Raw genomic sequence first — 12903 nt, forward strand, 5'->3', positions numbered from 1 at the left:
AAGAATGATTTAAAAATTATCTAATTTTAAACTATAGCATCTAAGTAATTGTAGCTAATTTTTATTAGAGTAAGGTAAAATTTGAATAGTTAAAAAATATCTTAGGTGGCATTCAAAGAAATGAGTGGTTTATACCCAAATGCCCTTTAAAATGTTTCATAGAGTAACAAAACTAAGAAATGTTTTCTATAATAAATTACTAAGTTAAATTATTATAGTAAATATCAAGCATTTTTTTCTCAAAATGAGCTTTATGAAACTCATGGTGAGCAATGCTATAGTAAATAATTTAAAAATTATATTATAGTTCTTGTAGTTTTCATGTTTAATGTAAATCTAAATTAGAGTAGTTTTCTAAGAGTTATATTCTAAAAACTCTGTAAGTCTATTTTCTGAGTCTATATTGAGGAATTTTGCTACTTTTCTCTTTCTTACACTGTAAAAGCAGTCTCTGAGATAAACTCTTTGGAAAAGAGATGCACTTTCTCCATGAATCCTTTCCTTGAGTGGGTTTTGGTAGAGAGACAGGGGTTGTGTTCCAGTGGTAAATTGTATCTGGTTATTCTCCTGTTCATCAGGCTCAGATTGCAGACATGCCCAGCCTTCTCTAGTGATGCTTCAGATATACCTCGTGGGGAATTGTTCAATGGATAGGTTGAGATCCATTAGTGAGAAATACACAGGTAACATGAAATAAATAGGTTGGTATTTCTCAGATTCCAAAGTAAGTCAGGGGAAAACTTTTTAGAACTTAGGGATACACAAAACAGATCATGACCAAATCCAATATACCATAAAAATAATTCAAATATATTTCATTCTGTGAGGCATAAAAGCAATAAAAATGGATTTTATTATCATAAGCCTAAGGCGTACACTCATAATGTAACACAGCTTTAGGTTGGCTGCTGATGTTAATATATCCAGGTTGGCTTCACTGATGTAGCCAAGGACTTTGAAAAAATTATATTATCTTAGTTGATTCTAAATATATTTTTTAGTGTAGTTTTTACAAACTCTCCAATTAAGGTTTGGACAAATGCTAAGTAAAGTTATAAAGATTTAAAATGCACTTTTCTTCAGTCTTTACTGTATTTGAGTTTTATTAAACCCACACTGACTGAGGGCTTACAGCCTAAAAGTCTCTGTGCTTTGATACAGAGAGGATTCAAAGATAACTCCAATTCAACATTTATTTCTAGCACTTGGTTATTTTGGGAGGAAAGGTCTTGGAAAATGTTTCTCTTAAAACAATGACAACAGAAAGAAAAAGTCTGTGGGGCATTGCCAATTTTAACCCACTGTAAAGAAAGAGTTATCATTTATTTTAGCAGATCTTGTAGTAAAAGTGGGTTTTTTTTTGAGACCCTTAAACCAATGTATAATTACAAAATATCAATGGTAAAGTTAAATTAATATTATCAGATTGCAAGAATCAATACAATAAGTAAAAGAAAAACAGAATCATTCCTTCATATCCCTGAGGGTTGTTCTAGGACCTGATGGACACTAAAACCTACAGATGTTCAGGTTCCTTATATAAAATGGCATAGTATGTTAAATATCCTACATACATTCTCCTGCATATTGTATATCACCTATAGATTGCATATAATATTTAATACAATGTCAATATCATGTAAACAGTTGTTTTACTCTATTATTTAAGGAAGGATGACAAGAAAAGAGTCCGTACATGTTCAGCACATATGTGACTTTTAAAAAATATTTTCAATCTGTAATTGATTGAATCTATGGATGTGAAATCCACAGATTCTAAAGGCCAAGTGTAACATGACCGGCAAGAATCCATCAAAATATAAGCAGTGGCTTTCTGTGGTTGTTGAAATTGCAGTAATTTTCAATATTTTTGCTTTAAATATTTGTTCTTTTTTAAAAAATTATCTATGGTGCATGTATTTCTTTATAAAAGTTAATTTTATATGTTTGTGCATTTAATTCTTCATATACATTTCTTTGAGTAATACCTTATTACAAAGATGATTTAAATTAGAGGATAAATATAATTGGAAAAATAATTATTTTAAAATATGTTTTTATATATTATCATATAAAATTATTCTTTTATCGCTCTTTATCTAGGTAGTATAGCATAATAAAGGAAAAAGGGCAATTTTGAATCTAGACAACTCAAATCCAAGATGGAAGAACTTGGGCACAGATAGGAGAAAATTATTTAAAACTTAGATGGAAACATTATTTAGCCTGTGTGTAGCATATTTTTCCTTATATGTAACATGAGGGTAGTAATAACATTTATTTCACCATGCTGCTATGATGTTTAAAATAACTAATATTTGGAAAATGTTTATAAAATCATCTAGGAGAAAGATTCTCAATGAATCTTATCATCGGAATTAAAATTTAATAAAGTGTGTTTTTCCCTGGCATTTCTCAATCACAAGAGATCTCTACCAAATATACATCTGAAATTATCATAATATGTATTTTTCACTGCCCAAAAAGGCATTTCATAATAACTAATTTATGCTTAGCTGTTAATGAATAAACTTATTTCTCTTTTTTTGGTAATGAAAGAAGACAGAAGATCAAAAGGATTCTGTTGATGGGGATGAGTAGAAAATCAGAAAACAGTAGAGAAGTGAGAGAAGGAATGTCCAAAGAAAGAGAGGTAGATGTGGAAAATTTTGTTATAAAAATTTTAATTTTTCCATTATCTTACATTGATGCTTGATCCCCAAATCTACAAAATGTACTTAGAAAAGACTTTAAATATCACTGATCAAAACATTATTATTGCCTTTATTCTGTATACATGACAATCCTTTAGAAAGTACATTCTTTAGGATGGTACATACCAATGTAAGTGAAGAAGCATAGACTAAATGTCTCCTATGTGTCCTGGTGACTCAGATGTATTTATTTATGCATCCTTACAGTATTTAGCAGACAGCAAGGAGTCCCATAATATAAAACATTTAGACATCTTTATCTCAAACTAGCAAAAATGTCATGTTTCTTTTCTTATTGTTTATATATATATATATTTTTTTACAAATTTGGAGAAAAGGAGGATGAGCGGAACAGGTTCTGCCTTGGGGGGGTGCATTTTGCACCAGTGGAAATGGGGAGGTGGAGGGGAAAAGTGGTAAGAGGGTGAATATGTTGCAAATAATGTATACACATGTATGTAAATGCAAAAATGATACCTGTTGAAACTGTTGCAGGAAATCAGGGGAGGGGAGATATAGGAGAGTAGTGGAGGGGGTGAATTCAAGTATAATATATTTGATACATTGTAAGAACCTTTGTAAATGCTACAATGTATCTCCACCCAGAACAACAATAAAAAAAATTTAGACAGATTCAAAAATAAATTTGCTTTTCCAAATGTAGTAGTTGAAATTGCATACATATTTCCCTTTTTAATTAATACCAATAAATAAGCCACTGCAGAAACATTAGTCTTTTACCCTATATCATGCATTTTTAAACCAATTTCTTTCATTTATTTACTTTAGCACGTTATTACTCTAACTCACCTCAGTGAACAATTTGAGCTCTCTGAGATAGTTCCTTACTTTAGCAGTCCAACTCTCTGAGATTAAAGTCAGCTAAGAATGCTGACTCCAGACTCAGGTGTCTGTGAGATCAGCTATTCTATATACAATGTCAGAAGTGTTTTAATCTAGACTTGGCCAGAGTGAAGGGTCAGTGGTGTCATTTAAAAATATATAGCTTAGTATGATTAGCTGCAGAGAAGAACGTTCAAGAGCTAGGGGGCCCTTGAATCTCCATAAACTTCACAGGTTTAGCTGTTCTGAAATGGATTTTGGAGTGATTGCTGTGATCTTTGACAACTTTAATATATCACTCACTAGAGCTGCCTTTCAGCAAACGTGTGAACAGAAAACACAGAAGATGGATTCATCACAAGAGGCCATGACATTAAAGCCTTTATACAGCTCATACCATTCTCAAGCACAGTCACAAAACACTGGACAGACTTATGGCTTTCTCACTAATTTCTTTTTCTAAATCAGGACCACTTAAACATGCATTCCTGCATGCCTATCTGCACTAAGACACACAGTACAACAGATAAAGTATAGCCAAATCTGTAGTCTGCTTCTGAATTATATAAGAATTTACAGTTTGTGTTTTACATACTTAATCTCATTGTTGACTTTTTTAAACCTGTTCCCTTATTTTTCTCATCAATAGAGTTTATTTACTTTCCATAATAAATAGCCTAGAGAATTTACCTGGAAAGTAAGAAACAGAAAGGATTTTAACATTTATTTAGAATATTGACAAAATGAGAAAAAGTTAAACCGCAGAAAAGAAGGCAGAGATACTGAAGTTGGCTTTATGGCTACATGGCGTAAATGGGCATAACCCAAGTTTCTTTCACGTAAAGAGCATTAAGGAAAAGAGCATGGGGATGTTTACAGAATGGGCCATAACAAATATTTTTTAAATTTGCATAAGAAACTGTACATAAATGGAAAAATTAATTAGATAATTATAGGACTTGTTTTTTAGGTTATCATTTAGTTTATTACACATAAATTTGTAGCACATTGTACATTTTTATACCACAGATTTTAAGTTAAAAGAATTAAGACACGATAAATCTTAGCTCTGCCAAGAATAATGCACTAGACAGAATATGACAATTTAAATTGAAATGGCATGTATAAGTAAATTAAGCTCCAATTTACAAGATCCCCTAGATTGGGACATAAAACAACTTCTACATATGATTTGGTCAGTAGCTGGGAAGAGTTAAGCCAAGCATTATTCAAGGTATGTCAAAATGTCAAAGTTTTACTGTAATTCATATAAAAAGTAAATGCACACAATGTGCAAAAATGATAAAACCATCTTAACATCACTTTTAAACTAATGTCATTAATTATTTTTGGGATAAGGAGTACTGGTGTTTGTTCTAATAAAATTACCTTTTAAAAAATAAATTCTATAAACTCAAAGGGGTTACTCATAAAAAAGTAGCAAATTTCAAAATGGCTTATTACCTGTGAAAACTACTGACTGAGCAGATATGTTATCCAGATGAGAGTCATGAATCTAATGATAAATTAAAATAATCTCAATCTATTTTATATTATTTATGTGTAATTTACAAATTCTGCTAAAATGCTTTCTTTAGAAGCTATTAAAATCTTAAGAGTGCAATGTATGAAATAGAAAAAAAATAGTAATATCCTAGAGTTAATTAGTTGCAAATTTACACAGTTAAAAAATATTGATTTCTAACCTCACTCTGCTGAAAATTTCATTCCTCATTAGTTATTTTTAAACATAAAATTAATGGCAGTTGCAGCAAATGATACAAAATGTAAAAGAAAAATAACCTTTGACTGCAAAAGGAGCTAGATTGTAAATAAAGATTTTTTGATTTTCTTAAGAAAAAAATCAATTCTCACCAAACAGATAATTCAAATCTAATTATCCAGTTTAAGCCAAGCAGACATTTTGGGTAACAGATTCTTAGTTCTCTTTGGCCTATGATCATCCAATGATTATTCTCACTATGCAACTAGAAAAAGCTATTAAAAACACTATTTATTGTATTTCCTAGTTTAAAGTCCTTTACTTATTATTTATTAGCAACATTAATCACCTGCTCCATCCCAGAGTTCTAGAATTATTGGCACTTCTGAAAACATGTCTTCTTCTCTTTGGTTTTTGGTTCTTTTTTCTTCTCTCTACCGTGCTCTATTTGGAACATGTATTTGGCAAATGTCTTTATTTTTAGGAATGCTTCTATTAAACACTGCCTGCTCTACAGATTAGATAGTTTTTCTTAGTGTACCCATTGTTTTAGCCCTCCTCTTCCTTGATCTGACCTACTTTGATCAAATTACACATATAATTACATGTCTTCACAAATACACTATAAATTCCCTTAATAGAAGCTATATTCCCAGCATTCAGTGGCATGAGAGAGATGCCATAAATAGGTATTTAAATCAATTGGATTTTATTTTTAGTTGCATGCCAATAACAGTCTCTGACACAAAAAGGACAGTTTGTTTTATTTTATGCAAAGTAGTAAAGGTGAAGTCAATGAAGAAGCATTTTTAAGACAAAAATACTAAAAAATGTCCAAAACAAAATAATTATCTAAAGATGGAAATGGCTGCAGAATGGCTCAAGTGGTAGAGCTCTTGCCTAGCAAGCATGAAGCCCTGAGTTCAAACTCTAGTGCCCAGGGGGAGGAGGGACTAGAGGGGAAGGGTTAGCCATGGTTAGACTTCTAATGAGAGTTCAGCAATTGACAAGGAAATTCAGTTAGGGGAGGGGGATGAAGGAGAATGTAGAGGAGATGAATCTAGGGTATACTGTAAACACATGTGGAAATGTGACAATGAAAACCCCAATGTACAACAAATATATGCTAATAAAATATTTAAAAAAAAGATGAAAATGCTGTTTTCTGACATGATGACATTTTTAACCAGAATTACTAAACCATACCTTAGATTAGTAGTCTTCAATCTTTGCTTGTATAGAAACTTGTTAGCTGCTTCTTTTTGCCCCTCTTTCTCCACCTCCTCCTCTTCCTCCTCCTCCTCCTCCTCTTCTACCACCTTCTTTTTTTCCTTTATTTTTTGTGGTGCTTAGCATCAAACTCAGGACCCTGCATATGCTAAGTGATCATTCAACCATTGAGATTCACCCCAGTCTCTTCTTTTTCTTTTATTTTTATGCAGAATTTTTATTAGCCTACATTAATAGTAAAGGGAATTTCACTGCAATAATTCTACAGATGAATACAGTGTATTTTGGCCAAGCTCACCTTCTCTAGTCTCTTTTTGTTCTTTTTAAATGAATTATACATGATAGTTTTGACTTACAGGAATATACTAGTCTAGAATATTTACATTATAATTAATATTGACTCCTGTTAAAATACATAGTACAAAAGGAATCAATTAAATTAGAATATGAAAAGAATTTCTAACATTTTCCTCTTGTATCTTAATGAATTTCTTGTGTACCACACTGGGTTCTTGCTCCACATTTTTAAAAATTTCTTTTATTCATATGTGCATACAATGTTTGGGTTATTTCTCCCCCCTACCCCCCACCCCTTTTCTCTCCCCCCCTACCCCCTCACTTCCAGGAAGAAACTGTTTTGTCCTTATCTCTAATTTTGTTGAAGAGAGAGTATAAACAATAATAAGAAGGATTGCTCCACATTTTGAAATCATTGCTGTACTGTGATTAAATCTTAAACAAAAATAATTGAATCACATTATAGTTTATGTTTTGGTAGAAATTCTTCTTTTGAAAACAACATGGAATTTATGCCAAAGAAAAATGTGTACAATATTTTTTGCTTTTATAGCAAAACCAAAGTATTGATATTGATATGTACCATTGTGATGTGTTGATGACTCTGCTTCAATGGCTTAATGGTCACACATTGTAAGTCAACCTGTGAGGTGTGCTGTGATAAAGGACAGCATCCTTTTGCTGTGAGCCATCTAGTGATCATAAGTTCTCACTCTTTCTGTTTAGATATTTCATCATGAAATTTATTTCGCATAACTCCATAAGGCATTTACTAACATCTACTTCCAAATCATGAGTAATTATACTGATCAAAGAAAAATAAAATACAAATTCTTTATTCAAAGAAACATGTCTTCCTAGTCTCTCAGCTACAGAGACTTCTTACATATTTGTGTATTTGAAAGGGTACTAGAAAATTTATGGGAAAGAAGCTTCCGCTATAAGAAATATGCATGTGAATTTAACATCACCAATATTTAGTGTATCACTGATTAGATTATCTATTTGGAATGTTTATTCTATAAATTAAAATTGTACTTCAGTCAAGTTTCTTCTGGAGTCTGTTCAGTCCTCATAAAATCGTCACTAAAACAGTTTCCATTCTTAGACTCAGAAACTTACTTTACCATGTTCTGTTTTGATCTTTATAACCTCTTTTTAACAATCACATTATATGTTAGCTAGTCTCTAGCCCAAAGCAAATCAATACTTTCTTTCCTCATGTATTTAAATGATTATAAGGAATGATAGAGAGAGAAAGGGAGAGAAGGAAAGAGGAATAGACAGAGAGGGAAGAGCTACAGAGGGAAGAGAGGAGAGGGAGAAGAAAGAGAGGGAGAGAGAGAAAGAGAAATAAAATTATAAGTTTTACAGTGATTAATATTTCTTACATAAATATAAGAAAAAAATTTCTTATGGTAAAAGGAATAGGCATTTCCAATGTTTTGTCATCTCAGATCAATGCCTTGACTCGGGTCTCATTGCCTGGATTTGGGACTCCACACTGACAAAGTGGGGTTACAAGTGCTACAGAGCTTGTTTGCAATGACCTCTCTGGGAAAGGACAGTAGGTTCTGAGGGTCTTGGTCCATCAGAACACCGTCAAAGATGCCCTTTGTTCTTACCATGCTGCCTGCCAGCCTTGGTTTGCCCTACTTTGTTTTCAATCAACTTGGGTCTTTGTTATCACATTACCAAATTCTGATACATCTGTCAGATGGATTATTTAACTTTTATATAAGAACCCATTTCCATAATTTTAACTCTGCTTCAAAAATTCTGCTATGCATTTGGTTAAAACACTAATCACAAGTGGGATTAGTGACTTGCCCAGTCACTCTGAGTTTTGGTAGGGCATAAGTACAAAAACTATTATATTAGAAGTTCCAGGAAAATAAATATATAAGGCGAAGTTGTTATAATTTTGCAATCTGGATTGAACCAGGACTAAGGTCCAGTGCTATATTGTAAAAGGCACTTAAACTGCTTTTGCCGAAAAGCACTGACTCCTTTCCTGGGACCAAGAAATTACGAAGAACAGGAGAGGCTTGACATTCCTGCCTCCATTTTGTATCTGACTTTGCTCTAAGCCATTCTCTTTGCAGTCCCTTTGCAATCACTTTGGATTCCAGGAAAGACAGACAGATGACATTTTCATGACAAGGGACAGAAATTACATCTAACCAGACCCACCCGTGACTGAACTATTTAGTTATGTATGCCTTTTCTCTCCTGTTCTTTTGTCTACTTAAACCTATAGCTCAGTCTGTACCCTGAAGATAGCTGAGGATGAGCAGAGTGTTTATTCTGCCTCCGCCCACTACACGACCTGAGCCCTGTAATAAATCTCCTCTCTCTTCATCAGGCCTCTTTATTTGGCATTTAGGGGTAGATGGCTGGACCTGACATATGGAATCTCAAGACTGTGGGCCTTGGGTCCAAAACTGGTTTCAATATCAGGAAGCTGGATTTATTTTACACTTTCTGAAAGTGACTCATGGCCTTGCTAAAGGAAGTTTAAATTTGATAATGCTTCAAAAATTTTTCAGCGGGATACTATAAAATGAAAACTATCTGGCAGTATAAAGAAAAGTTGTAATATAAATCAACCAATTTATTAAATGATCCCAACTTAGTCTTTTAAGTAACTTAAAAATATTTAATCTTACTTATTATCAATCCTTTCTGAACCCTTTTTTTCCTTCATTTTTCTCCTTTAGGAAACAAAACAAAACAAAATATGTGACACTTTTCACCAGTATGGGTCACACATAATATTTTATTTTAAGACTTAATTACTCGGGTGTTCCATGAATTTACTAGTAGATAGTCCAAAGTTTTCCTCAACTGCCATTTTCTTTTTCTTTAGTAAAAGGAATCATCTCAAGGCTTGCTTCCTCAGTCCTCAGAGGCCATGATAATTTTAAAGAGGAAGAGAGAGGGAGGAAATCAGGGAGTATTTCAAAAAGGCCCCTGATTTCTTCTTGTAACTGTATCTTTTGTTATTTGCACACAGGAGGATAGGTTATTTATCACTTCTATCTTGTGCACATATATGCTTGTACAGTTACCACTGGAACATGGTAACCCATTTGCATGGGTTTGCAAATTGGGAACTCTCCTTTTATAATTGATTCTCTACCATCATCCTCCTTCCCATCCCACCCCCACCAAATTTTCACTGCACAAGTATATCTGAGGTAAGAGGGAGTTTCTATCCTGCAACCCAAAGTGAGACAAAACTAACATTCTTTCTCTAATATCCACACATACTGGAGTCATATTAGAGAATCCATATGGGATATTTTCTGCTAGCATCCCATAACTGAAACCTTCTCTCTCTTCAGTGAAGTTTGAGTGACTTTGAAAGGATTGGAGCTATTTCTTTCTGAAGCTTCTTTAGACACTGTATATCTACTCATATTGCTTTCCTGTATCTATCTTCAGCATCAAATCATTAACAAGTTTTTTCCCAAGGGAATAGATAAGTATTTCCCAATATAATTGAGGTATGGATTATCATAAACTATAAAACAACCAAACTCTGCTCCAATATTCCATCCATTCTAGCTTAGAGATAGTAGCAAAGCGTAAATTATGTAACACATGGTATCAAGCTAGATAATTATTGTCTTGATGCTGTGACATTACCATGATAGGTACAACACATAACACTGTACCTCCTCCTCTAAGCCTAGAAGTCTTAACTCATTTTTCAATGTTCAGTTCAAACAAAAACTGTCTCTGAAGTTTTAGCAAATATTGAAGCAGAATTTTGCTATTTAATGGGTTTACAAGCTGCTGCCTTTATAGCTTATGGTACATATGTTTGCCAATCTAAATGATCCATTTGAGCTAAATTACCACAGCTGCTAGAACACCTCTTTACCCATTTTCAAGCAAAAATGAAAATCAGAACAGTAAAATTGCTTCAAAATAATGGAACATTTCTCTCAAAAGAAAGAAAAACCTTCAGCATTATAAAATAATAGAAGAGAAAGAAGAGTACAGATGGGAAACAAATGCGCAAGGGTTATTTTCTTTTAAATTCTAATTGGAAGAAATCAATTTAAAGCACTGCTATGGTTTGGATAAGTGCTCCCAAAGGCCCAAATGTTAAAGGCGTGGGCCCCATGGTGGTATTATTGAGAGATGGGAGAACAATTAGAAAGCGGGGCCTAGTGAGAGGGCACTAGGTCATTGGGAACATGACCTCAAAGGGGAGTGTGGAACCTTAGTTTCTTCTTTCTTTTGCTTCCTGGTTATAGGATGAACAGTATTGTTTCACAAAACACTGCCTTCCATTTCCACTCAGTATCCCCATCAGAGGACCAAAGCAATAAGTCTACCTGATCTCCAATAGAAAATGCCCAAACTGTTACCCAAATTTCTTTTTAATTAGTTAATTATCTCACCTGTTTCATTGTAGCAGTATGAAACTGACTAATACAAGCATCTAAATTAACAACTTACATTTAGGAATAATACAAGCAACAATACATCAAAAGGGTGACGCTCTTAGGGACATGAAACATGGTTACCATGCAATACTGTCAGCAAATTAATTATCATTCTTTAGGTATATACCTGGTACAGAGAACAAAAATACTTTTTACTATTAAGCAAAAGTGCAACAGAGTAGATAATTCCAAAACAGACTGATAACTACCTCCTTACAAAAGATAATACTGATATAATATTCATAACATTAAATTGGCTGATATGAAATAGAAATCAAGAAAATTAAATCACCACACAATAAAGGGACAATACATTTTAAAATCAACTGTGAAAAATTCTCCCAATGAAGAACAGACAGCATATAAATTTCCTGTGAGAAATTCACAGTAATATTTTCTTAATAGCTGATAGACTTATCAAGCTTCTTGAATAAAATTGATTTACAGTACAGTAGGGATTTTTCCAGTTGGAATGGAAAGAAGGTTAGATGTAAGAGTGCTTTGAAATGTAGAATGTTCCTAAGCATTACTCCCACAAGAGCACAGGCTTGAAATTAAATTAGGCCCTTAAAATATTAGGCAAAATAAATTGTAATTCATTTCACAAATTTAATACTTATTGTTTTTAAAAGGATTAATTGAGATATATATAATTCTTTTAAATATGCAATAGAAATCTAACTCTCAGAAACATAATCTAGGTTAAGTTCTCCACTAAATGGTCTCCACCTCAACTTTCACCCCACTTTTCTTATTATTTTCAAGCAGGAACAGTTACTTTTGGAGATGTCTCCAGATGAAACCAATTAGCTCTCATAAAATCTAGACTTTTGGGGTGTAAAAAGGATGATTTATACTTCCCCATTGGGACTTAAATCCAGAGATGATTTTCTCTTTCATTTGCTAATTGTATTGCAATGCTAGCATCTAGAGCAGAGACCTCTTTAATGCATATAATTAAAGATCTGAAATTCCTTACATTTCTGATCTTTCTGTGGTCATATCTATCTATCTATCTATCTAATTATCTATTTTTTTTTTAGTGGGAATGGGGGTTGAGCTAAGGGCTTCATGCTTCCAAAGCAGGTGCTCTACTATTGACCCATATCTCCAGTTCATTTTTCTCTGGTTATTTTGGAGATGAGGTCTCACAAACTATTTGACTGAGCTGGCCTCAAACCATGAGCCTACCAATCTCAGCCTTCCTAGGAGCTAGGATTACAGGCATGAGCCACCATTGCCTAACTCTGTTGTTATATCTTTAAGAATATAATTCTTATTACTTACATAATATGAAGATGTCTTTTTTCTAATTATATTAATATATGCTAATTGTGAAGACATAAAATTGTACAAAATATTATTAAAACAATCACTTAAAACTTCACATTGAAAAACAACCAAATGAACATATTTAGTGACATCTATCATAACACTATACATAGATATCTGCACATATACCATTTTTACAAAAATGATAATAATTACACCATTTTTACAAAAATGGTAATAATTATACCAGTAAGCACAATTTAAAAAATATTTTTCCCTATTTAGATACCTCTTCTTTTTACTTCTGTTTTTTTTATTTCCACATTCCCCATTTTCCATGGTCAGTATTAAGGGTGCCAGTGGT

This window comes from Castor canadensis, chromosome 12 (genome assembly GCF_047511655.1).
Source record: "Castor canadensis chromosome 12, mCasCan1.hap1v2, whole genome shotgun sequence".
NCBI lineage: Eukaryota > Metazoa > Chordata > Mammalia > Rodentia > Castoridae > Castor > Castor canadensis.